Source organism: Alligator mississippiensis, chromosome 2 (assembly GCF_030867095.1).
Source record: "Alligator mississippiensis isolate rAllMis1 chromosome 2, rAllMis1, whole genome shotgun sequence".
Lineage (NCBI taxonomy): Eukaryota > Metazoa > Chordata > Crocodylia > Alligatoridae > Alligator > Alligator mississippiensis.
In genome coordinates this window covers 301,701,439-301,727,046 of record NC_081825.1, presented here as the reverse complement: position 1 = coordinate 301,727,046, position 25,608 = coordinate 301,701,439, and the positions used below count along the sequence as shown (strand labels likewise).

General features: G+C 45.8%; 1 protein-coding gene across 8 annotated transcripts in view; it reads right to left on the bottom strand.

Moving 5' to 3' along the window:
• The window catches only part of LOC109285286 (uncharacterized), a 282,747-nt gene extending 260,256 nt beyond the window's left edge, over positions 1–22,491 (bottom strand). For 4 of the 8 annotated variants that reach the window (XM_059723423.1, XM_059723424.1, XM_059723421.1 and 1 more), the window contains exon 1: positions 22,310–22,491. The gene's annotated coding sequence lies outside the window, so the exon portion shown is untranslated. The remainder of the gene's footprint in view (positions 1–22,309) is intronic. The other 4 variants (XR_009460338.1, XR_009460340.1, XR_009460337.1 and 1 more) reach the window with 2 other exon arrangements.
• Between the last annotated feature and the right edge of the window lie 3,117 nt (positions 22,492–25,608).

The following is a 25,608-nucleotide window of genomic DNA, read 5'->3' as shown; positions in this document are numbered from 1 at the left end:
CAATGCTTACTTCTCCATGCTTGCTAGGTTTGTAACTAAAATACAGCAGGCAGGACATACCCTACTGTAGGGTTCCACACTAATCTTACACTGAATACATTAACCTCCCAAGGCAGCCAGATATTAATACCCGATGACAATATAGGTCCTTCATTATATCCTTTTTATGAATGCATCACTGCATGTATGCGCATGTGTACTATATTGGATGCATCCATTATTTTTATGTGCTGCTTCCAAAGGGTAAAATCTATCTGTTATGGAAGCAGATTTGTTCTGTAACAATTTAATAGAGCTCTATGTTGACCTGGATGCCAAGACATTTTCTTTATCAATACGTTGATTTAGGCTGATAGGGGACTGCAAGGAATAACCCTTAGGATGGAAAGAAGGCAGCCTCAATGCATTTCACTTGTTGGCAAACACTTGGAAGATACACTAGCAGGGCAAGAAAAGGCCTGGGAGCCAGAAGATCAAAAGAGCAGCAGCAGGTCTGCTGGTAAAGGAAAACAAACTGGTAGCACACAAGAGGACCAGGCATACAGTGCATCACACCCATTGGGAGAAAAGACGATACGGAAACCTGCCGTTCTTCCAATGACTAGGCTAAATATTCACCCGTCCTATATAGCACATCGTGCAAAACATAACGGATAGTGGTATCCACAGCATGTCAGTCAACAGAAAAGCAATGATGCAAGAGAGATTTGCTCAGAGTTACCAAAGGATGTGCAATTGCTCACCAGGCATATTGGTATGAGGTTTATTTTTAAGGTTTACCCACAGCTAAAGCAGATCTGCTATTGTTAAAAGAGTATGTTAGTGTCTGCTTTTCAAGGTTAATGAGCACCCACAGCTCCCATGGAGAACTATGAGATTTGCGGGTGTTCTGCAGTAGTGCTCTAAGTGCAGAAATCATAGAAAAGACGAGCTGGAAGGGACTGCCAAGGTCATCTAGTCCCACCAACTGCCTGAGGCAGGGTCATCCCTATCCAACCACCCTGCACAAATCCGTGTCTAACCTATTAGCAACACTACATAGTCAACCCTAACACACCCACAACCCAAACCTGCTACAAGCAAAGAAGGTGGCCAACATCCTGCTGCTGCAAAGGTTGTTAAAATTTGCTCAAAGAGATTCACAGAAGTGGGCCACCCCCCACTATAGAAGAAGGCAAAACTCCCCACAGTCCATACCAATCTGCCCATGGGGTAAAAACCTTCCTGACCCCAAATATGACATTGGTCTGATCCTAAGTAGAGGAACAAGACCCTGTAGTCGGGGACAATATACCTTCAGAATAGTAGATTATGCACCCAGTGTATCTCTCATAATCCTAAAGTTTCACTTCCTCTGGCAAAGGTGTTTACAACGTGTATACGAAGGAATAGGTTTAAACCAGCAGCTGCCTAGCTCAGAAACAGTGTTTCACCTCTGGTTCCTCATAGGAACTTGCTTGAATTGCTCCCTCCTTGTGTAGTCTTTCTTTAAACTAAATTTGTCGAGAGACTAGGTCTCTTAGGCTACACTTTTAGAAAGCCCAACCTAAAGCACATTATAGGATTCAGATCTTCAGAAGACAGTGAGGGGGCACTCACTGACAATCAGACCTTGCAAAAGCGTCTCCAGTCCTTGGGAGTTACATGCCTAAATGCCTTTGACCAGGGACTCAAAGTCAGTCCATGTGCTGTACTGTGCCCACAGACTGGCCCCACATCGCAGAACCAGTGTGTGTCCTGGAGTGGGCATCACGTGTGGCGTGAGACCTGCTGCTCCGGGACCACACAGCACACGGCTCCCAGTCCAGGGGGCATCTGGCTCCATGCCGGATCCATCCAGCGTGTGTGCTGGTGTGGGTGCTGCATGCAGCACGTGCCCTGGAAGAGCCAGTCTGAGTCTATGCCATGCGAGGCGCCCAGTCCAGCCATTCCAGGGCCACGCTGCATGTGCAACCTGCACTGGCTGGTCTAGGATGTGTGCCGGATCTGGCATTGAGTGGATGAATATGTGCTGGAGTGGGTGCCTCATATGACGTGACCCTGGAGCAGCCGAAGCAGGTACTGCATGAGGTGTAGGAGGCCATGCAGCGCAGTCTGCATGCAGCCTGGAGAACCATGGGCAGCACCAGGTCTCATAGGCCAGATCCAGCCGACGGGCCATATCTTGACATCCCTGCTTTGAGGATCTGGTGTGGCCTCAATCATTGGACACTTCATACCTAGGCTTCATTTCATACTTACTGCAACAGAGTCAAGAAACCCTGAAACCTTCATAATAAAGTTTCCAAAATGCAAAGATTTAATACCAGTAAGTCCTATTTCCTAGAAATTTCTCCAGGTGGATCTCAACATAGCAACTGCTTGGATATACTTTAGACTGCAGGTCAGAGGCCTATACCAGGCAAGCTGGTGCCTCAGAGAGGAAAAAAGCATAAAACAATTGAAAACTCATTTTCCCCAATGCAATGGGACATCATTGCTGAACCATTCATACTCAAGCAGGCAGTCAAATCACAGCTCAGTTATGCCTGGCCCTGTGGCTGTACAGCAAGGCATGGAGAGGCATCTGGCATCTGCCCGGGTGCCAGACAACTGCAGACAGTGCATCCCTGGCAGCACCATTTTAACACCAGCTCTACTGCCCAGCTTCCCCGCTCCCTGCACTGTGAAAGGCACTGGAGTCCGCTCAGATGGCCATGCTGTATGCAAGGCTGTGCCAGAAAAGGGCACAATAGTGTCTGCAATGTTTAACAACCCTCACTATTTATTACCTGTGGCAAACAGCCTGCTGAGCTGAGACCCAAGGCACATATAAGAATGATGCAGCCTTATAGCACAACACATAACTACACGGTATAAAGCAACAAACTAAAAGTGGCTGCAGTAAAGGACCACAGGGAAAATCCGGCTACATCAGTCTCTAATTTCCTTTTACAGGCTTTCAGTAGCCAGCACTATCATCCCCAAGTTTTCACATGTCCCTTGATGTTCCCTTTTTTCCCGTGAATTTTACTGTCCTTACTGTGGCTGAACAAGCTAAAGGGCTTGTTCGGGACACATTCACAGCTGCAAAGCTGCAACATGGTCTCTGTGGAGCTTTATATGTGTCTGGTTAAAAACTTCTGATTAACATCGTGTTTCCAAAGTCTGACAGCCCTGGCAATGAGAGCCTGGGGTCACAAAGCTGGAGCCCAGTGGGAGAGGGAGGAAAGGGACCTCACAAGGCAGAGACTCCAAGGGTTACCTGCTCACCAAATTCAGGGTGCTTTTCAGGATCGGACACTGTTAAAAGAGGGAAGAGCACATACTGAGCCAGTGTGGGAGGATATGTCTAGGGACTGCTCTCCCTTGGCTATGGGATGTATTGCTTGCTGAATTTCGGGGTTAGGCTAAAACAGTGATCTTATATACGTGCTCAGGGTTGGGAGGCTGTTTTCAATGCAGCTCATTTGACAAGCTTTAGATAAAACACCATGGTGGCCATTTTCAAATGTGCAGAGGTTTAATGCATGTGCTGGTAAGGTGACACTGGAGTGCTTTCATTACAACGCAGAGCAAACTCAGTTAATCAAGTCTGCTCTGACATGTTCGAATCAGAAGCGACTAAGAACATCTCTAGGCACCAGTGGCTGTCAACCTTTTTTCATTTGCAGGCCCCTAAAAAAATTCAGATGGAGGTATGGACCCCTTTGGATTGTAAGTGTGGGCATCCACATACTTTTGGTTGATCGTAGTCATCTTTCATGGACCTCTTAGACACAGTCTGCGGACCCTAAAGGCTACATGGGCCACAGGTTGAAAACCACTGGCCTAAAGCATTCTTTGTGTGGATGGTTCCCCGGAGCAAGAGGCTACACGTCCTGCTGGACAGGAGGGGGCATCATCTACAACTATCGCATGCGCACGCACGCACACACACACATACATGCACACACAGTTTGTTTGAACCTGGGAGCTTCTTTTTGAGCTCACAAGCCAAAACTTGAGAGATTCTGGTGCTGTTGGAAGCCAACAAAATTGCTCCGATACACCAGTGAGGTGAGAGGGCAAAACATTTGCCAGCATAAGCAAAAACCTGAAAATTCAGGAGGACTTGATGACTTTACTGGTCAGAGTTGAAGAGGAAAAAACCCGGGGGGGCGGGAGGGGGACACTTGGAAAGAGAAACAAAATGGTGGTTCTCAGACCTGCACTACTCAAAGCTTTGTGCGCTAGCTGTAATCAAGAACCGTCTTACCCTTGTGCAAAAAGTTCCATTTTAAAAGAAAATATGGCAAAAGTCTACCAGTTTGGGAGGGAAGGCTGCCCCAATCACCAACCATTTTATACTTGGTCCCCATTTCACTATTGAATGTTATCATCAATGGTATCGCTATTGAACCCTATCATCAATGCAATAAGACAAAAAACTCAGACTCTTTCTTGATTAAGTATCCTATATGGAAAGATACAGTAAGTCTTATTGACTAGAAGTTTGTCCATCTGGAGCTCAATTTTGGAAAAGCCAGAGCAGAAACAGTTGGCTTGCTCCCTGAACTGCCCATAGGGCATTCTGCTGAACAAGTGGAGTATCCATCCGGGGAGCCAGAGGAACTCGATTCGCCAGTAGCCTGCCAGACAGGCAACCAAGGAGCCCAGAAGAGTACAGGGGAACAGAAGGACCAGAAGGTTGAGCACTAAGCAAAGAGGACATAACAAGATTTATTCACCAGGTAGTACATCTGGATTATCCATTATTTGCCTTTATCTGCTTGACTGAGTGAGGATCTGGATGATTGGAAAAGGGCAAATATAGCACACATTTCTAAGAAAGGGAAGAAGGAGGATTCAGAGAATTACATACCAGTCAGTCTGACCTTGACACCTGGAAAGATCAAAGAGCAGGTCCTTTAGGACTCTATGGCGAAGCACCTAGAGGCAAGCAAGGTGATCAGGAAGAGCCATCAGGGATTCCCAAAAAAGCAAGTCAAGCCTGACCAAACTGATTTCCTTCTGTGACTGAACTGACAAGCTCTGTGGATGGGGGAGAGCAGTGGATATGATATACCTTGACTTTAGCAAGGGTTTTGACACCATCTCCCATGGCTTCTCATTAACAAACTAAGGACTAAACAGACGTACCGTAAGATGGATACATAACTGGTTGGATTATCAGGCTCAATGAGTAGTCAGGAATAGCTCAATGTTTACACTGGAAGAGGTAGCAAATGGAGTTCCCCAGGGATCTGTCCCAGGTTTGGTATTGTCTAGTATCTTCATCAATTATTTGCATGATAGGATTGAGTGCACACTTAGCAAATTGATATTAAGTCTGGAGGGGCTGGATGTGTTCAGGTCAGCAGGTCCAGATGCTCTCCACCCCAGGGTGTTGAGGGAGCTAGCAGGGGTTATTGCAGGGCCCTTGGCACGGCTTTACGAGTGCTCATGGTGCTCAGGCCAGGTCCCAGATGATTGGAAGATGGCCAATGTGGTCCCCATCTTTAAAAAAGGGAGGAGGGAGGACCCGGGCAGCTATAGGCCCATCAGTTTTACCTCAATCCTGGGGAAACTCTTTGAGAAGATCATCAAGGAGCACATCTGTGATGGGCCGGCATCGGGGATGATGCTCAAGGGCAACCAGCACGGTTTCATTAGGGGCAGGTCATGTCAGACCAACCTAATTGCCTTTTACGATCAGGTCACAAAAGCATTGGATGCAGGTGTCGCTGTGGATGTAGTCTTTCTGGACTTCAGCAAGGCCTTTGACACTGTCTCCCACCCCATCCTCATTAAAAAACTAGGCTACTGTGGCATTGATGCCTACACAGTCAGATGGATTGTGAATTGGCTGCAGGGTCATACTCAGAGGGTGGTGGTGGACAGGTCATATTTGACCTGGGGGGAAGTGGGCAGCAGAGTCCCCCAGGGCTTGGTGCTTGGCCCTGTGCTGTTCAATTTCTTTATCAGTGATTTGGACAATGGGGTGAAAAGCAACCAGCTCAAATTTGCTGATGATACCAAAATCTGGGGTGAGGTGGCCACGTTAGCAGGGAGGGAAAGACTGCAGAAAGACCTGGATAGGTTGCAGGGGTGGGCTAACAAAAACAGGATGTGTTTCAATATGGACAAGTGCAGGGTGCTGCACTTGGGCAGTAGTAACCGGCAGCACACTTATCAGATGGGAAACTCCCTTCTTGAGAGCACGGAGGCAGAAAGGGATCTTGGAGTCATCAGTGACTCCAAGATGAACGTGGGCCGACAATGCGAGGTCACAGTCGGCAGGGCTAACCGGACCCTATCGTGCATCCACAGGTGCATCTCAAGTAAGGCCAAGGAGGTGATCCTCCCCCTCTACACAACACTGGTCAGGCTGCAGCTGGAGTACTGTGTCCAGTTCTGGGCACCCCACTTCAGGAGGGATGTGGACAACATGGAGAGAGTCCAGAGGAGGGCCACCCGCATGATCCGGGGACAGCAGGGCAGACCCTACAATGAGAGGCTACGGGACCTGAACCTGTTCAGCCTTCACAAGAGAGGGCTGAGGGGGGACCTGGTGACCGTCTATAAACTCACTAGGGGGGACCAGAATGGTTTGGGGAAGACCTTGTTTCCCCTAGAACCCCCCGAGGTAACAAGGAATAATGGCCACAAGTTGTTGGAGAGTAGGTTTAGATTAGACACCCGTAAGAACTACTTCACTGTCAGGGCGGCTAGGATCTGGAACCAACTTCCAAGGGAAGTGGTGCTGGCTCCTACCCTGGGGGTCTTTAAGAAGAGGCTTGATGCCTACCTGGCTGGGGTCACTTGAGCCTGGTTTTCCTCCTGCCCAGGCAGGGGGTCGGACTTGAAGATCTACAAGGTCCCTTCCAACCCGACTTCTATGATTCTATGAATTTGGATAGATTTGAAGATGCTCTAGAAGATAGGGCTAGGATCCAGAATGTCCTGGATGCACTGGAAAAGTTTCACAGTCAGTCAGATTACATTCAGGAAGGACATGCATTAAGTCCTGCACTTGTGATGGAAGAACTGCATGTACAACTACAGATTGGCTAGGTTGCAGCACTGCAGAGAAGGACCTGGGGGTCACAGTGAACGGAAGCCAGCAGTGTGCTCTTATCACAAAAAATAAATAAATAAATAAATCAAAATACTGGGTTGTATCGACAGGAATGTCACTTGCAAATCAAGGGAAATGTTCTTCCACTCTATTCAGCACTGATGAGGCCTCACCTGCAGTATTGTGTCCAATTTTGGGCCCACACCTCAAGAAGGATATGGACACATTGGAAAAAGCCCAGCAGAGAGTGACAAAAAATGCTTTGAGGTCTGGAAAGCATGTCTTATGAGAATAGGCTGAAAGAACTAACATTATTTAGTCTGGAGATAAGAACACTTAAGGAGGTGATTTGATAACAGCCTTCAAATACCTGAAGGGTGATTATAGAGAGGGTGGAGATAGACTATTTTCTGTGGTCATAGGGGACAGGACTAAGAGCTATAGCCTCAAAGCACACCAAATAAAATATAGGTTGAAGATTAGGAGGAACTTTCTAAGTACGAGGGTGGTCAAACATCAGAACAGGCTGGATAGACAGGTTGTGAAATCTCCATCCCTGGAAAATTTCGAGTGCATGTTGGACAGACACTTACCTGGGATGGTTTAGCCAGGAATGATCCTGCCTTGACCAGGGGACTGGACTAGATGACCATGGGAGTTCTCTTCTAGCTCTGTTTTCCTATGATCCTAAACCACATAGCACTGTTTTGCTTCCTGAGTAGATATCTGAAACCTTGTCAACAGGAAAGGGTAGACTACAGGAGTGCATGCTGTCTTCTTCAAGGGCAGCAATTTCCCTGCTATTTGTATAAAACAACCCTACCCATGAGAGTATTTGAAAAAAAGTGGCAAAAGCTGGCCACAGTATAATATTCACATCTTCCACTTGCAAATCAGACAAAAGCCCACAATGAATTACCACAAAATTCACACAGCTCAGCTCTAAGCTGGACTTGAGCTGGTGTGTACCCTGAGGCTGTACAGATTCATTTAGATAGCACCCCCTTTCATAGACTTTGAACTACGACTGAAGTTACAGCCTGATGCTGCTATACTTTTTTTCTAGTTTATCTTTTTCCATGGGATATTTACCTCATTTGTTGGAAGGTATATCGATTACTTCATGTCTGCAAACATAATCTCCAATATATTCCTACCGACTCAGTACAGCAATATCATTTACCCAATAATTTATGTGGTATAATTATCAGCACTGTAATAGGAGGTTTATATGTTAATAAATTTGAATTAGGTATGATTTGGAGGGGAATGGAGCACACCTAGATACATGCAAGCCCTATCTTGCTCCTTGACAAACACAAGAAACATAAATTTGACTCAGCCTTTGTCTAGATATAATTGCCCCTACAAATTGCTACTTGTTCTTCTGAAAGTAGACATGCTCTTCATTTCATCTTTTCAAAGCACTGTTTGTTTATGATCATACTGTGCACAAAGGGTTGTAATTGTATTTTAAATTGCACTGTGAAACCATGCTGTGAAAAATGCAGCATGTGGAAGGAAGGGTTGTATCGGTGAGACTCCAAGATAGCAGACTAAGACATCACATGCATCAGACAAGCATCACGAGAGAACACAAGGTAACTGGAGCAGTCTAAAACAGCAGCAACACGACCAAATATAACAAAAGCAGAATTATGATCTAGACTTCCCCCCAAGGGTTAATATTTAAATAAAATAAGGTGATTTTATTGCTTGCAACAGGTTCTGCCTTGGTAGTTCCATAGATTAAGATGACTACATATCATAGATGATCTATATAATATACTATACATCTTACACTGCCTAAAATACATTGTTCCACTCTCAATATTAAACTTTTGTACAGCCTCTCTTCACCATCATATCCAAGTGCCTGGTACATATCATCAGTAGGAACAGTGGGATATTTAGTAGACTTGTGAAATCTCTGTTTCCTTCTCCCTTTGGGGAAGGAGTGTCAAAACTCTGGAGTAGTTTTGAGGTGGTGGTGGCTGGGTGTTTTGTTTTTTTGGAGGAAGGGGGTAGAGTTTTTCCTCGAAAAGATGATACTAAAAGGGAAAATAGCATTATGGGCATCATTTATGACACAGGAACCTGGCATTTGTCCATCAGTTCCCCTCTTCTGGCATGAATGTGTGCTTGACAAAGGTCCCTTTCGCACGTCGTTTTTCCCTTGCCTCAGCCTATAACTACTGCACTCATGGTTTTGTGTCTATGTGTGCTGTAGTCTCTGAGCTCAGAGCTCACCGGGTCTAGTCCAAACTTGATTCACTACGAAACACAAGATGATCCTGTCTAGATCACTACCACCTAACCCTTTCTAGGGTGCTTTCAACAGCCAGCATTTACCACTCTTCGCCCAACTTCACTGCTGTCCTCCTTATCACTTTTTCGTGACAAACCCTTTCAACAACACAGCACATGGATTACGACTTCCTCAGCATTGCAAAACTACTTCCTTTTTCTGTCTCCATTCCCATACCCAACCAGACTTGACTGGCTATGGTAACTTTCAAGGAGTCACTGAAAGAATTCTGGGTAAAAGGTGTATGTAAATGAGATGCTCTGTAGCTACACTCCCCCTTAAAAATGAAAGAAGAGGGCTGCTTCTCCTCTAGCACTTCAGTCCACATGGGTTACATCAGCATCCTCATATTTTAGCAGGGTCAGTGCATGCGTTAGTCGAGAACGAGACTGAATGCCAACAACACAGTCAATGGCCTCATGCACGGGTAAAGCAGGTCCCTGTGGACCAATGCTTTTGGCAGACATGCCACAAACTAGCCCCTGCCCCCACTATGATCCCCAGCCCAATCTGCTGCTTTGCTTCTTTCCCTGTGCTCCTTGCTTAGTCTGCTGCTCTGCTTTCTGCTGCCCTATCTACTGCTCTGCTCCCTGCTCCCTTCCCAACCATTTGCATTCCATGCACAGAAGCTGCCCACACCACTTATGGCACCCCTGCTCCATGGGTTGATTCAACTGAGACCTCTGGGAGGGAGAAGCAGTTATCTATTCCTGTGCTGAGTTCTGCTGAAGAGGAAGAATCAAGGACACTAGAACTGGGCCCTCTGCTCCTGGAAGCAACGCTCCTCACCCTGACTTGGAAGGACTGACTGCAGGAGTGAAGAGCACAACCTTTCCCACCTGCAGCCTCTTTGCAGACTCCCTATAAGGTAACCTTTTAATACCAGTTATGGTGGTGACTTCTGTGAAGTTGACCCTTCGCCTACTATAACTGGACTGAGAGCCCATGCTCCTCGCACAGGGACCGCCCAACAGTGTTGCAGCAGCAATGTGAATGCCACAAGGAGAAACCCTTGCCTGTGCCATTGACAATTAAGCACGTGCTTAGCTCCTTTGCTGAATCAGGGCATTAAGACCCATTGGGCATTTGCACACGTTTGCACTGCAGCGCCGGGTGCTTGGCGCTGAGGCGCTTGCATTTGTATAAACAGCGAAATGTGCATCAGTGCTGTGGAAATGGAGCTGGTGCACTTTTGAACTAAAACATGTTGGAGGTGTTTTAGTTCAAAAGCACGCTGCCACCATTTTCTCAGCGCTGCTGAGCATTTCACCATTTATACAAATGCATGCGATGCAGTGCTGGGTGCATCAGCTCATGTGCTCTGCAGATTCAATTAACTGAGTCTGCTCTGACGCACCAGATTACCAGTGCATCAGAGCAGACACATGTATGTGTACAAATGCCCATTGACTTTAATGGAGTAAAAGCAAGTGCTTTGCCAAATTGTGACCACAAGTAACTGATTTCTAGGACCAGCTAAATATCCTAAACTTGCAAAGATTGTCTACATGCACCAACACTTCTGAAGTCAGTGACTGGCTGGAACTGATGAAGCTTTGGAGGGATATTAAAAGTTTGAAAGAAGAAAGGAAACTCTACATTATGACAGTTTTCCAAGGGTCCAGCAAGGGTTAATTATTAATTGAGGTTTGTAGTAACCTTTGGCTATGTTACTATGTAAAGGTAAAGGTGTCTCACCGAGGTAGTGCTCCACGCTTCCTTTAATCTCAGCACAAGAAGGAGCTGATGTGGTCAGCACCAGCATCACACTCAGGCTGCCTTTACCTGCCAGCTAGCTCCTGGAATGTCTTAGGGCCACATTAGAAGTGGAAACAATGGCCTTTTGTAGACAGCACGGTGGTTTAATTCTCCCTAAATTGAAGCAGTGGTTTTTAAAAATACTGCTTCAATGTAGGGCAAAGTAAACCCTGCTGTGTCACGTACACCCATGTCACAGCCCAACCCTTACCTGCCTCTCTAGCAGCAGGGAGGGCAGAGCAAGCTGCTCATGGGCAGAGCGGTCCCTGAGCTGCAGGGGGAGGGGGACTGGTGCTTCCCTTCCCAGCAGCGGTGCCCCTCCGCCCCCCAAGCAGCACCTGCCCGCAGGCACCCTGCTCAGGCAGTCCCGGGGGCACCGCAGCTGCAGAAGGAAGCACCGGTCCCTTTTTTTTTTTTTTCCTTCTGTAGATCCTGCCTTCCCAGGCTGCTGCCGGGCTGCCCGCAGACCCCCTGAGCCATGCAGAGTCTGGTGCTTCCCTTCATGGCTATAGAGTAGAAAACTAAAACTCTGCAGAGATGTTTTACTTTGCAGCACTCCAAAGTTATTTGCTGGGTCTCAAAGTCATTTAAGGTGCATTACACTGCCGAATGTGTTACAGTGACTGGAATTAATGCACAATACTCCGCTGAAATTGCAAACTTGTGCAAACAGCAGCACCCTTAAAGCAGTGCAAAGGACATTTAACCCGCTTTAAAGTGTCATCAAATGGCCAATGAGTGGAAACCCACTGCCCTCACCTGACATCAAGCCCAGCTCTTCCCAGTCCACCAACAGTCACACTACCCCTCCCAGGCCCCTCTATTACTATGTAAGTGGCATTATTTCTTCTGCTTCTAAAAAAGCAAAGACTAGAGAGAGACCATTATGAACAGAGGGGACGGGTAGCGTGCTTGTACATGTGATGGGGTTTTAATCCCCAAGGTTTTATTCTATGCCCCCTAAATTGAAACAGTGAGGCATAGAATAAAACCCTAAGGAATAAACCATTTCAATGTTTCCATCAAGGGGGCTGATCCTTTTTCTATGTTCTTTGTCAGAGCCAGAGCTAGCCCATGGCCAGAGGAGGAGCTGCCAGCGGACCAAGCAGCTCCTGAGCTGCAGGGTGGCGGTCCTTCCCTGAACGGGCTCAAGGAACATCTGGATCAAACTGGGTGCTGCCTCCGAGCTGGGGCAGCACCCAGCCTACTAGCAGCCCACCTGGGTGGCCCCAGGAGTCGTCACCACCATGGAGGGAAGGACTGGGGGCTCCCACAGCTCAGGGGCTACTTGGCCCACCAGCAGGCCCCACTCCCCTGGCCATGGTGGAGGGAAGGTGCAGGCAGGCTCCACAACAGCAAGGTTTGGGCCCCTCACCACTTGTGCTTGAAAGCAGAGTCCTGCAGCTAGCAGGACACCTCAGGGCCTGGGAACAGGCTGGCTTGCCCCGGGGGAGTGTGGGAAGGTGGCGGGACAGCTAGGTGTGCTGGCAGCTGGAACAGGCACCGGGGATGGTGCACGGGGCGCTGGAAGCTCAGGTGGACCTGGGGAAGAGTTGGACTGGGCGCTTCCAAGCTGGGGCAGCACACAGCCAGCTAGCAACCCACCCAGACTTCCAGCCCCCCATGCACCATCCCCGCCACCTTCTCCAGCCACCAGCAACCCAGCTGCCCTCCTGTTGCTGTCCCGCACCACCCCAGCAGCAAGCCAGCCCATCCCCAGGCAGCCCCAGGTGTCCTGCCAGCTGCAGGAGCCTGCTAAAGGCAGAAGCACCAAGGGACCCAATCCTTTTTTTCAGACGGGAGGGCCATTTGACAGCTACATCGTCGCAATTTAGAACATTGCAAACCGAACGACATCCGGATGTAGTTTAGTTTGCAAGGGTGCAAAGTCATTTAAAACCCCCACAAGTCTTGCATGTGTATACTGTGACACCATTAAGCCACACAAGGTGACCTTTTCATCACGTGTTAATGGTGTCATGTGTACAAACGCCCCTAGAGGGCAAAGCAAAGGCAGAAATGCCCGCGGGAAAAGTCGGGAATATTGAACAACAGGTGAATCCTTTGCCTTATCTTAGCAGGGCAGCAGAGCAAAGTGAGAGGGCTGTCAGGTTGGACTGGAAGAATAAGGATGATCTGGATTATGGGGACTTGTACACTACAAGTATTGCTGTGCTATACCCAAAGGCTTATGTTACAGACCTAAAAAAGATTTGACTCCTCAAAAGTGATGGAATTCAGCCTTTGTAATGGATTGGTCCAAACCTACATCCCTCTTACGTCTGACACTTTACAGGCTACTGCTCTCTATGGCGGAGCAAATTTTATCCTTAGCACTTTTCATTGTGCAGCAGGATTTTGATACTTCAATAATAACCTGGAAGTTGACTGAATGACAAAGTGTACAATGCTGTTGTGACTTGCTTTAAATCAACTGCACAGGCCATGTACTAACATGATTGATGTTAACTCAGATGGAACAGATGATGAGGCTAAGTTAGATTTCAGACTTCCTTGATATGAAGGTTTTGATTTCTGGAAAGGCAATGGCTGTGATGTTTTTTTTTTTTCATGATTTCCTTTTTATTTTTTAAACATGTACATAAGGGAAGAATAACTTTCAAGAAATGTTATTTAATAGCAGTACTCACAGATTATGTTGGAAATCAGGGTAATAATAATACAGTCTGAACTGTTCACAGGAGACAGCAAAGGTATGTTAAGCATGCATTGATTTTTCTTTTCATTTTTGGATACGCTTCTACTTTGTCAGCATTATCCATCATTAGTTACACCTGTAATATATGAACATCAAATGGGGAAAAGAGAAGGCTATTCTGGTACGTGTTTACAAATTGACTTTTGAAGGCAGGAGGAAGTAAACCTTGGGTTTTAAAAGGTCAAGCCCAAAAGAGATTGTTGATTTTTTGGACCTTCCTATCCCTACAGATGGGAAAGGCAGCTGCTTAGGCACTTTTTGAAGAAGTTTGTTAAAGTTCATTACCTTTGCTAAAGATCAAGGGGATGGATGGGCTAGCTGAAGACTGCTGATCTTCACACTTCACTATTGACTTCCTGACACCAAATGGACGTCTCGTTGCTAACATCAATTCTTCTTTTCTAGAGTTCGGCTGCCCTCGGCTTTTTTAATTTTATTTTGAGCAATTCAAATGAAGACATTTTCTTATTCTTTATTTCTTCTCCTCTATTATTGCTCCTGTCAGTGACTTGTTATAAGGTTCCAGTTTCAAGCCCTGCTTTGCTACCTGCTTCTCCTAAATCACCCCTGTAGATCGCTGCGCTCTCGATCCGCTGCGAGGTTGGGAACCGCGTTCCATGCACACTAGTGCAGTCGGACCCGAGTCGTTTGTATTCAAGTGGTTCACAAGCTGCTGAGTCTGCAGTGGCTTTTACTTCAAAAGGCACCACTTGTCCCATCAGCAGGAGCCCCTCATCAGTAGTGATCAGCTGATCAGAGAAGCATCACACCGACATAAAAGCTGCAGCAATCAGCCAGAACAGCACCGTGGCTCCATGCAGCTGTTTGCTGCCACTCTGCAAACACCTGGATACTCAGGAAACCCTTATCTTCCCTTGGGGAAGAAGGAACCAAACCTGTGATACATCTGGCTCCTACTACAGTTTCACACAGGAACCAGAGAATGCGGTCAAACCAGACTTCACCCCCTCAAGCTAGGTAAATCACCATGTTTCAAAAGAATAATAGAATAAGCAATGTTTCTATTGTTAAAAATAACCGCCAAGCAATTTCCACCTTCTAACTGGAACTGAGAAGCCGAATCCCCCATGGATTAACTTCCCAAGTTTAAGGGTGAATGCTATGCTTTTGAACCAAGCCCTGTGCTACACGGCTTGAACAAACTCGTTGTACGCATGCCTTCATTTTTGCTTTGCTTTTTCAGGTATCGCTGTGTGGCTTTGGAGCGAGCTACTATCAAATTGCATGCATTGCATCGCACTAGTAAGTCTATTAGTAATGGCTAATAAATGATCGTCACAGCTTTGTTTCCTGATTAGTTTGGGCACAGAACTTATTCCCAATAAAAATTAACTTGTTCTGTGCCATTAACTTCAATGCAAGAAGCAAGGTGTTTTGGGTGATATCATTTACTCTATGGCTGGGAGAAGAGATCACAAAAACAAAACAAAAAAACCTCATATTTCCAGCACCATCGCAGCTGCCACACCACTCCATTTACTTCAATGACAGTGAAATCAGACAATTTATTCTGGTCTCAGAGAGAGAAAGAGAGAGGTCCCATTGGTTTCAACAGGGCTAACAGATGTTCAGCTTCTCTCGAGAGCAGTAGTCTGCAATGCAGCAGTCATCATGAAAAAGTCTACATTCATAGTCACTAAATGGAGACGCTGTCTATGCTACATTTGTTACCTGTTCTAACTCTCAGAAGTGGTGTTATCCCGGACCATTGAGTACAACATGTTGCCAGGATTCCTTCCAGTATGAAAAAGTCGGATACTAGTCCATGCCCATAGTGAATTAGTCACACTCCTCCATGCTGGCTCAGCTGTGCTAGCAATAATCTGGGCAAGAACCATTGCTCAGGCTCCCTACCAGACCATCTAGGATGAGAAGCAGCTTTGCAGCACAGGTTATTGTAATTAAGACAAAATGCTGTAATACTAAGAGGACTTGGAATTTGAGCACTTAAAGAAAAAGAGAAAGAAGTTAGTGAAGCCTTTTTGGCAGGGGGTAGGAGGAGAGTAGGGTAGGAGGGGGGTTCTAAACAAAAAAATAGGGGATTGAATAGCAGCCTCCAACTCCCTGCAGGGGGTTGCAAAGAGGACGGAGCTGGACTGGTCTCAGTGGGGGCAGATGACCCAACAAGGAGCAATGGGCTCAAGCTGCAGCAAGGGAAGTTGAGGTTGGCTATTAGGAAAAACCTCTCTCATGAGGAGGGTAATAAAACACTGGAGCAGGTTACCCAGAGAGGTGGTGCAGTCTCCATCCTTGGAGGTTTTCAAGACCTGGCTAGACAAAGCCTTGGCTGGGATGATGTTATTGGGGCTGGTCCCGCTTTGAGCAAGGGGTTGGACTGGATGCGACTCCTGAGGTCCCTTCAACCCTCATTTTCTATTATTCTAACTTCTCAATGCCAGTGTCCGTTTTGGAGGTGATCTCTCATATTGGGAATATGTCACAGTCAGTAGAGGTACCAATCACTCCCTAGCCACTCAGACATCCACACCTCCGTTTGATCTGAGCACCTTCCATCCCCCCTGCAGGTGCCCTCCCTGCAGGGAGGTGAAGAATCACAGTCACCTTCAAGCTTTACAGAAGGTGAAAATGCAGCAGAGAGAGACCCACCAAGTCCAGACGGGACATGTGCAGCAGAATCAGGATTTGAACCCAGTCCTAGCCCAGTGCTTTAGAAACACGAGCTTCCTTCCTCCCACTGCCCCGCTCTTCAGAGGAGCTGGTACAGACAAACATCCACGCAAGATTGCCAATAATTGTACCCCGCTGCAGACAATGGGAAACCTGCCTAGAGCTTGTTCCAAGCGTTAATCATGCAAATGGATGCTTATCTTGCTGGGATCCTATGACCCCAGCTGACTTCCTTCCCTTTGGGCAGGGGGCTGGACTCGATGACCTTCCGAGGTCCCTTCCAGCCCTAATGTCTATGAAATCTATGAAATCCCTTAACAACATCTCACTTAATTTGCACTTTTGCCTGTTGTGTCCACTTCTTATCACTCACCATCCACTTCATTTTAAGTGGCTGAGAAAGAGTGACATAGCTAGGCTGTGTGTGTCTAGTCTTGTGACGATGCAACACTACTGAGACTACCTTAATGTGGGAGCAGCACACATGTGGTAGGTTCTGAAATCAATGTGAGTGCCTGCAAGCAGCCATTAGCTTTACCTGGCCTGCTCCTAAGTCACTATTATGAGCAAATGTTATTTACCTGGTGCTATTAGCAGGCACTACTATATTACATTAGAAAAGGAAAACATTAAGCCCAAGACAGGACCAAAAAAAAAAAGAGAGAGAGAGAACTGCTGTCCAAACAAAGCCACTCAGTGCTAAAACAGAGCTGGTCAAACACCATTCTCCAAATAATTCATCCCATGGATCTCATTTTCTAAATGTGTTTAACAGTCGTCTTTCATTGCGCCTCCTGATTACTATTTCCTACATGTGCAGGAGGCTTTTGTTCATTCAAATAGCATACCTCTCACTTCCCACTGTTCAGCTGGTGTTTCCTGACCCAGAAAATACTGAAAAGAGCAAAACAGGCAAAACCACCCCCCTAAGCTCTGAGGAATTTGCTCCTTCGGCTGCCCAGGAAAAGCCATGGCTGGACCCAAATCTCTTCCAAGCCCTTTGCGGTGTGCATCAGTTATTACTTCAAGCACAAAAGCCTTGCAAAAGAGCACCAAGCCAGACAAACCCTTTGCAAAAACCTCAGGCCAAAAAAAAGCCTTTTCCAGCCAGACCCTCCGTCTGCTCTGAGCTTCTTTCTAAACAGAGTCGCAGGTCTTCAGGGGAAGCATCTGACCTCTTCCAGCTGGGTCGGATAATTGAACAGAGCTGACTACCCCCAGAACCAACAGCCCTTCAAGGGACAAGCCACCTCATCATACCTTACCCTTCCTTTTTATGCTGTTTGCTTTTTGCCTTTCGTTTTACAAAGCAAGCTCAGATCATTCAGGAGGCTGAGCATGATGCATTTTGTGACTTGCTCACAGACTGTCAATTCGTTCTGAAAAGCTCTGGACAACCGAAGGGAAGAGACGACTGGAAAGAAAGCAAATGTGTACAGTATTAATCTCCAAGAAAGAGAGGAGTAACAGCCAGAGAAGCTACCTTTGATGCCTAATAAGATACTGGAACAAATATTAACATACAAAAGCAATCCTTTAAGTGTACAAAGTGTGACAGCAGACCTCAGCCCTAGATCTGGATTGATATGCAGCAAATCAAGCCAGACGAGCCAGGCTTGAGAAGAGCAGGGTTTTCCTTCTGCTCAGTGCTAAGTGCCTGGCTTGGTTAGCAAGGAGCAAGTAGGAAAGCCCAGACTAGTCTGGTTCCTTCCTCTTGAGTGAATTGTTGGTATGGCCCTTTTCACCCTCCTCGGTTAGCGGATACAGGTGCAGAGGGCTTGTTGTGAGCAGCATGGTGTTAGCAGCCGAGGAATGAACAGACCCCCCCGTGCACACAGGCACTTGCTCTATTATCTGGGGCTAGAATAAGGTAACTTCAGCAGGGGAAAGGCCAACTCAGCTGGTGATTATGTTATTAGAGCAATTCTCCAAAGAGGGCAGGATGGAGCATAGCTACACCCAGGTAGACAAAGCCTTGGCTGGGATGATGTAGATGGGGCTGGTCCTGCTTGGAGCAGGGGGTTGGACTAAATATGACCTCCTGAGGTCTCTTCCAGCCCTCAGTTTCTATGGGATGATGTAATTGGGGCTGGTCCTGCTTTGAGGAGGGAGTTGGACTAGATGTGATCTCCTGAGCTCCCTTCCAGCCTGCATCTTCAATGATCCTATGATAACCATGCCCTGAACCAGCCCTGCTCAGAAGGCAGCAGACCTGCTCTTTCCTCACTGGTGGCAAGCTATGTACTATGTACTGATCCTACTTCTCCAGAAAACGTTGGGTCAACCTCATACTAAGCTCCCAACACAGTATTCACATCAGCCCAACACAGTGATATCTCCTGCCCTAATGATGGAGACACAACTCTGATAATATGATAGGGTCCATCCGGTTCCACAAGCTTACCTCCTTTTTTAAGGAGTTTTCAATGTGAGACTTGTGAAATGTGGTCCTCTAAGTCTATGGAGAAAAGGGTCTTCAGACTGTGCACCAATGAGCCAGCTACAAAGCTAAATGTGTCATTCCTAGTGCATGTGAAGGATAAATCCAGGACAAAATAATTCAATGAAACCTAGTAAGAGAAGAGGGATTTTTTTTCTTTTCTGGGTGGAAAGACGGCTTGCTTTTTGTTGCTAGTTGTTATCACATATGGTCGAGAGCTGAGCTGGGAAGCGTTTGCTGGTGCATCCCTTCTTTTGGAGTACACAGTAATTATGCAAGAGGTGGAAGTAGTTGTGCCTGAGACAAAAGGCAGAAGGCTTGTAACATGGTTCAGGACAGAGGTGCAGGCTGTATGAAGGAGGTTACTTCCTCCTTTGAGCTCGTGACACAAGGACAGAAGGTTTATCTTTTAGTGAGGGCAAAAAATCAAATTGAATCCTTGCTATTGGTGGTGACATCACTCTTTTGAGACCAACGGGATCAAGACAAAAAGGCCTTTATAAAACTCCTGCTGAAAAAACCCACTCCACTACTCATTTCTCCCCTTGGGGAGAGACGATGAGACAGACCAAGGCACACAAGACAGACCTGGGTTACGCTGCTCAGTGCGTTACTGGCAGGTGCTCAAATATGACAGTGATGAGGTCCCTGTGGGCACATCCATGCCACGGGGGTAGTGTGCTCCTGTCTGGGAAAGCCCAAAGCACATCTACCCACCTGCTCCCCTTCACATGCCCCAGACCAAAAGATATGCCCCGTGAAGATGCTCCTGAATCATCACCGGGGGCTGCTGTGAAGCACACCCCATTGTGGGTGAACAGGCTCTGGAGGAACTGGAGTGGAACAAAATACCAGAGACCGGCACCGACTTCAGCTGACTCTGCCTATCTCTAGCTCATGTCCCATCATGTCTTACTACATAAACAGGTCCTTTGAAGCCAACCACAGCTCCTGGGAGAAGGAAGTAGTGCAAGGTGGCAGACTCAGCCTCATCGGTGAGCAGGAATCATCAATGAGCATTTGTCACAGGTGCATGCTTCTTTAACCCCTTGGTTGCCCTCTCATCCTGACCAAACACAAGTCATTCTAGTGATCGGGTGTTGCAAGACTGAGGTTTATCTAAGTGAAGCAGATGTAAAGGGAAATGAAGGTCCTTCTTTCTGGAAGCAGCAGAGACCCAGTCTCTCTCTTCCACTCCTTTTGCTCCAGCAGAAAACTTTCCAGGGACAGGAAGTAAGGGAGGTTGTAGCTGATGGAAAGCCAGCAGAGAAAACTCCCGTACCAGCCATACACCAAATCCAGCAGACGTGGACTCCCTTATTTGCTAGTTATTGTGAGAGGGGCTGCAGAAGCCCCCTCCAAGACTGCGGTCCCAACGTTATTCTTTTGTATGTGGAGGCCTGGGTTGAGCGAAACAGAGAGTGGCAGCTAGATGCAATGGGACCTTTTTGACCCCTACTACGTCATAGAGATCTCAGTGTAGAAAAGCACTGAGTCCTTGCCCATGAGACCAATCCTGAAGCTTACTGGACTTTACTAACTTCTCTTGGTAACATATTCCTCTTCGCCCCAACCAAATTAGATGGTTTTCCTTCTGCTGCTGGCTTGCACCATCTCCCACCATCCATCCCACACTAGCACCATTTCCTGTGGAGTTAACCTGACCTGCCTATAGAGCTTGTGGGGTTGGAGAGAAGACACCCTTCTCAGAGGCTTAAGTAGCAAGGAGCAGATGATCATTTGGCTGCAGCTATAGTTACTGCAGTACTGCTTGTTGTATTTTCTTAGTATAACTCAGTCACAAGAAATGTATGGTGCATTTAAGGCTGCATGCAAAAATTAGTAGCTCTAGTTGTTTATTTCTGGCCTGGTAGACTGCAAGCTAAATATTAGTCAATGGTATAATAATGTTAAAAAAAAGAAGCTATTAGTGTATTGGGATCTATTAATAGGAGTGCTGTCACAGAAGAAATTCTTCTACTTTTGTCCAGCATTGGTGGCATGACATCTGTGGTCCTGAGTCTAACATTTGGCAATGTATTGCAAGCAAGATATGGATAAATTTGAAAGACTCCAGAAGAACCAAAAACCAAGTTGTACTGTAGAAAACAAGACATAGGATGAAAAGTTTAAAGAGTTGGGATTAAAGAGAAGGGATTTGATAACAGTCTTCCAATACAGAAAGAGTTGTTATAAGCAGGATCTTAATCAACTGCTTTTTGTATCCACTGGGAATGGAGCAAGAATTAATGGGCTGAAATTGCAACAAAGGTAATTTTGGTTGGATAGTAGGGAGAATTTTGTAAGAATGAGGTTGAACAAGCGCCGGGGCAGATTACCTTGAGAAGCTGTAGAATATTAATTCCTGGGAGTTATTAACGGTACGTTCGACAAGCATTTGTCTGGGGAGGTTTTTCCAGGAATAACTTTGCCTTAAGCAAAGGGTTGTACAAGGCGATCTTTTGAGGTCCCTTCCAGCCTCATGCTTTTTTTTCATTCTCCCAATCCTATTTCCAAGGGAAAAGCCATCCTGAGCACAGCAACTAAGGTTCAGGAAACATGGGTTCTGTTCTTGCCTCTACCAATGAATTGCTACATGGCTTTGAGCAAAGCAACCCACCTTGGTTAGTTTGGTCCCAGCCTGTCTATTTAGAGCATAAGCTCTCTGAGACCAGGACCTCCTTGTACTGCGTGTATCATGTATGTGTATTTCTCAGTGTACGTTGTACGGGAAAGAAAGCCAGCATTATGTACAGAACTCTGCCAGGAGTGGACTCAAACTTCATTACAAGTCGTATAAAATTTAAGCTTTACTCAAATGTTTCAAACCTACCCAGCGGGATAATTTACTGGGAGTTTCTATTAATATTCAAACAACCCTGAGATGGAAGGCAGACAAAAACACATTGAAACTATATGGAAACGTGACCAGAATAAGCAAGGAATAAATTAACTCTCATCCCCAACACCAACCAGTAACCTAAGTTTGGAGTTTATTGCCACAGAAGTAGTGGCATAAGCAACAGTCATCCAGCTGATGTACCCATCTAATTGTGCTGGGTTCCTTTTTATGTACAACAAGGAAAATTGTAATTAGAGTGGGAAAAAACGAAAATATTTTCTATTCTTAAAATATAGATTCAGTTGTTGTAACTTGTTCACAGATAGCATTTTCCCTTGTTATTAATTAACATCTGATTGAATTCCCTAATATAACAGTATTGTTAACATTCAAAAATGTATAATTTTTGCAGGCTCTTTCCCATCAGGCACGAATGTAATTATCCCTTATCTCTCAACACAGCCAAGCCCAGTAAATATAATTACAGAAATTTATGTTTACTGGAGTGTAAAAAAAAATAAGTCATAAAATTAATATTGTATTTATCCTCTTACCTTTAGCAGTCATTAAAATGCACCAAGGGTTTCATGACTATTCCTTTTGATTATAATTTCTGGGCAGAATTAATTTTGCTTTGGTTTTCCGGTTGTTTACAAAGGCACTTGCATTTTTGAGAAGCTCACAGGCTTCTGGCAGGGACCAGAGGCTTTCTTCCTGCATTGCACATGAAAATGGAAGTTAATCAGTCACTCAGAAATTATTTGCTACAGGAGAAAGTGAGAGTCAGTGTCGTCATTGGCTCTGTGATTTTGTAGAACAGGCCAATTCATTTTGGACCAGCTTTGCCTGAAGACGTAGGTGGCACAAGGCTGCTGAGTATTTGGGCCCCTGCTGTTAAGTGCCCAGGCTCCTCTGAAAATGCATATGGAGAAATTTGTTACTTTTGAATGGGATCTACAAAAATCTCTCCATCTGGTCTGCCTAAGCTAGCTAAGGTCTTCTGCCATAGTTGTGGCAAGAGTTTGGTACCTCTCTCCATGCAGGATGCACAACTCCAAAGCCCCCCCATAAGGTAGGCCACCATGCCTTCTCTTCCCAAAACAGGCTAGGAGTGACTCTTTCTTTTAAAACATAGAAGAAAGAGGTGGAACACTTCTTTTATCCAAAAGCATAATGGTTAGGACATATCTGAATCATTCTCAGCTCATTCACCCACAGCAATTGCGACATGCCTGCTGCTAGGCTCCTAAATCTGTTTGTTCTCAGCTCATTAACACGTAACAATTAGGACATTGCTAGCTACTGCCTTTTTTAAATGGCCCCTTTTGAACGGGCTCCAAGTGTTCATGGGGCCACACCTTGTGTGCAGCCCACTTTAGGAGGCGGATAAGAGGTGTTTTTCCAAGGACACTTACTGGAGGAAGTCCTTCAGGGGAGACAGGTGAAGGGGAACCTAGTATGGATCCTGGTTGGGCCTAGGTATGAGCTAGACGCTGAGCTGTCAAGACTAAGTTGTCAAAACTTGGCCTTGTAGAGACCAAGGTGCTTCCAGGGATGCACAAAGCCAAATCCTTCAAGGCTTGGGGAGTATTAATAGCATGTCATGAACTTCAGGATTTATGGCATTCAGGCCCCTGCAAGGCTCAAAAGCAGCATAACAAAGGTTTTCAGGATCATAATTTTGGACTGAGGCACTATTCTCCAACTAAGTCCCATGCTAGGGAGTTAAGTCCCTTTTTTTTTGGATCTGGCCCTTTAGGGATAGGCAAAGCCTTAAGACTGAAAGACACTGCCACCACCCAAAGTGAAGATAAGCCATGGGTGCTTCACATCATAGAACTCAATATTCATCTCAGGGTCTTATCTGACATCCACCAACACTTTCAAATACATAATACCCTAAAGTAGAAAGACTGAGTTCAGCTGTGTCAGGCAGAGAGAATTTCCCAGCTATCCCAGTTATCTTTTAGGACAGCTGGGACTTTCGGTGGTATATCATCAACCTTATTCATTCTATCAGCTTGATGGTGGCACAGACGGATTGCCTGTTAAGTCTTGGGGTCATCTTGTAATAGAAATACATAGTGATGTGCAAAATATCTGCAGCCAAGTGTGCATAACCTATTGACAGCATGGGATTATTCCTAGAGACCCCATCTTGGGTCTTTTTTCTTTTAATCAGATGCACATTTTTGTGATTTCTGAGGCCAGAATCCTCCTACGGCCTCCTGAGGCCACGAGGAAGCCCTTCCAATAAATATTCCACGCAGAACATTTTGTAAGCGCACTGATAGTCTGGCCAAGAGACCGGGGAAAACAAAAGGCAAGGCATATGGCCAATCTAGCCAAAGGGTACTCAATGGCTCAAAACTTTTGAAATCTGTAACGAGTAACCTGTTGAAGGCAACAACACCCAACACACCACTCCCAATTATATCAAGGGGGTTTTTTGGAAGCACCTTTTTTCCAATCCCAAGTTTGAATATCATCAAATCATAGAGAAGTGGGGCTGGAAGGGACCCCCAGAGATCGTCTAGTCCAACCCCCTGCCTAAGGCAGGATCAAAAGCCTATCTTCAATAGAGGGGTACAACAGCTCAAAGTACCACCACAGCAGGCTGCTGCATGTTAAATTATGGGCCAACCCAATCCCAGCTCATGAGAATAATTGCATTGATGCCAATGGAAAATAAAGTAAGTGCTTCCCAGATCGGGTCTCATGTCGAATCATTCAGCAGCAGACTCAGTGCTACTTGTATTCCAGCTAAAAGTTTTCTTAACAAAAAAAGTCTCCGAATGAATGTCATTTATATGCTTGATTTCCGTATTTGGAAACAGCACAAGGTTATGTTCTCAGAAGAATATTTTAAGGTTGATAATGCTCCTTTATGATTTTTTTAAGTGTTGCTCAGTTATTCAAGCATTAAATGAATGCTTCAGTTTTATCTGTACGTTTCTGGAACGTAGACTCTCACAGAATGGCATTTTTCAAGCTGTCAGGTTTGACTCTGAGTGAGAGACATGTAATGAAATGACAAGGAAGCAGCATCTTTTGTTATGTTATAATTCCCTCTGTCCTTTGCTGACTCCTCTTGAAGAGGCAGAAAACATTGCACTACATACAGCCTCTAATCATAATGCTGCTGATAAGGTTATCTGGGCAGCCAAGGCTATTTGGTCACCTTGTACTGTTGCACTTAAAGTACCCTAAACTAACAGGAAACAGGAGACTTCAAGGATGATGTATAATTACTGACTCAAACTCTACAGCATGCAACACCTGAGTCTGAGATTAGCTACTGACTGCATGAATTTCACTAGTCACACGGAGAATAATTTTCAAGCTCGCTAGGCTTGATTCCCTGCCTTCCCTAACCGTGTTACTTAAGCATATGAAATGGTACTGGGTACCAGAAGGGCAATTCAGGAACTAAAAGCTTGGGCTCCCCAACTTGGAAACGGAGCCCAAATTGTGAGAAATATTTTGCTCCAATTCCCCAGAAACCACAATGAGCCCGGTGACCCCAACACATTCTTCCATCCGATTTTGCTTCCCATTACTTTTAACCCAATATGCCTGGTCCATCCTGAGCTGCTTTTTATCCATCACTAAAAAACAAATGTTGCTGCACTGTTGGGGAGCTAGGATGAAATAAAGATGAAAGTTTTATCATCGTCATCTTTATGGACAGCTACCCAAAAACTCCATTTTTATTCATGATCTCCTCTCTGGCAGGTATGTTTATATTCTATAGGCATAAGACAGGCGAATCCCTTGGCCAAATTGTGAAGGTTTGATTCTAGGTTTTTTTTGGCTGGGAAATTTTCCCTTAGCTCCATTGGGAATTGGATCA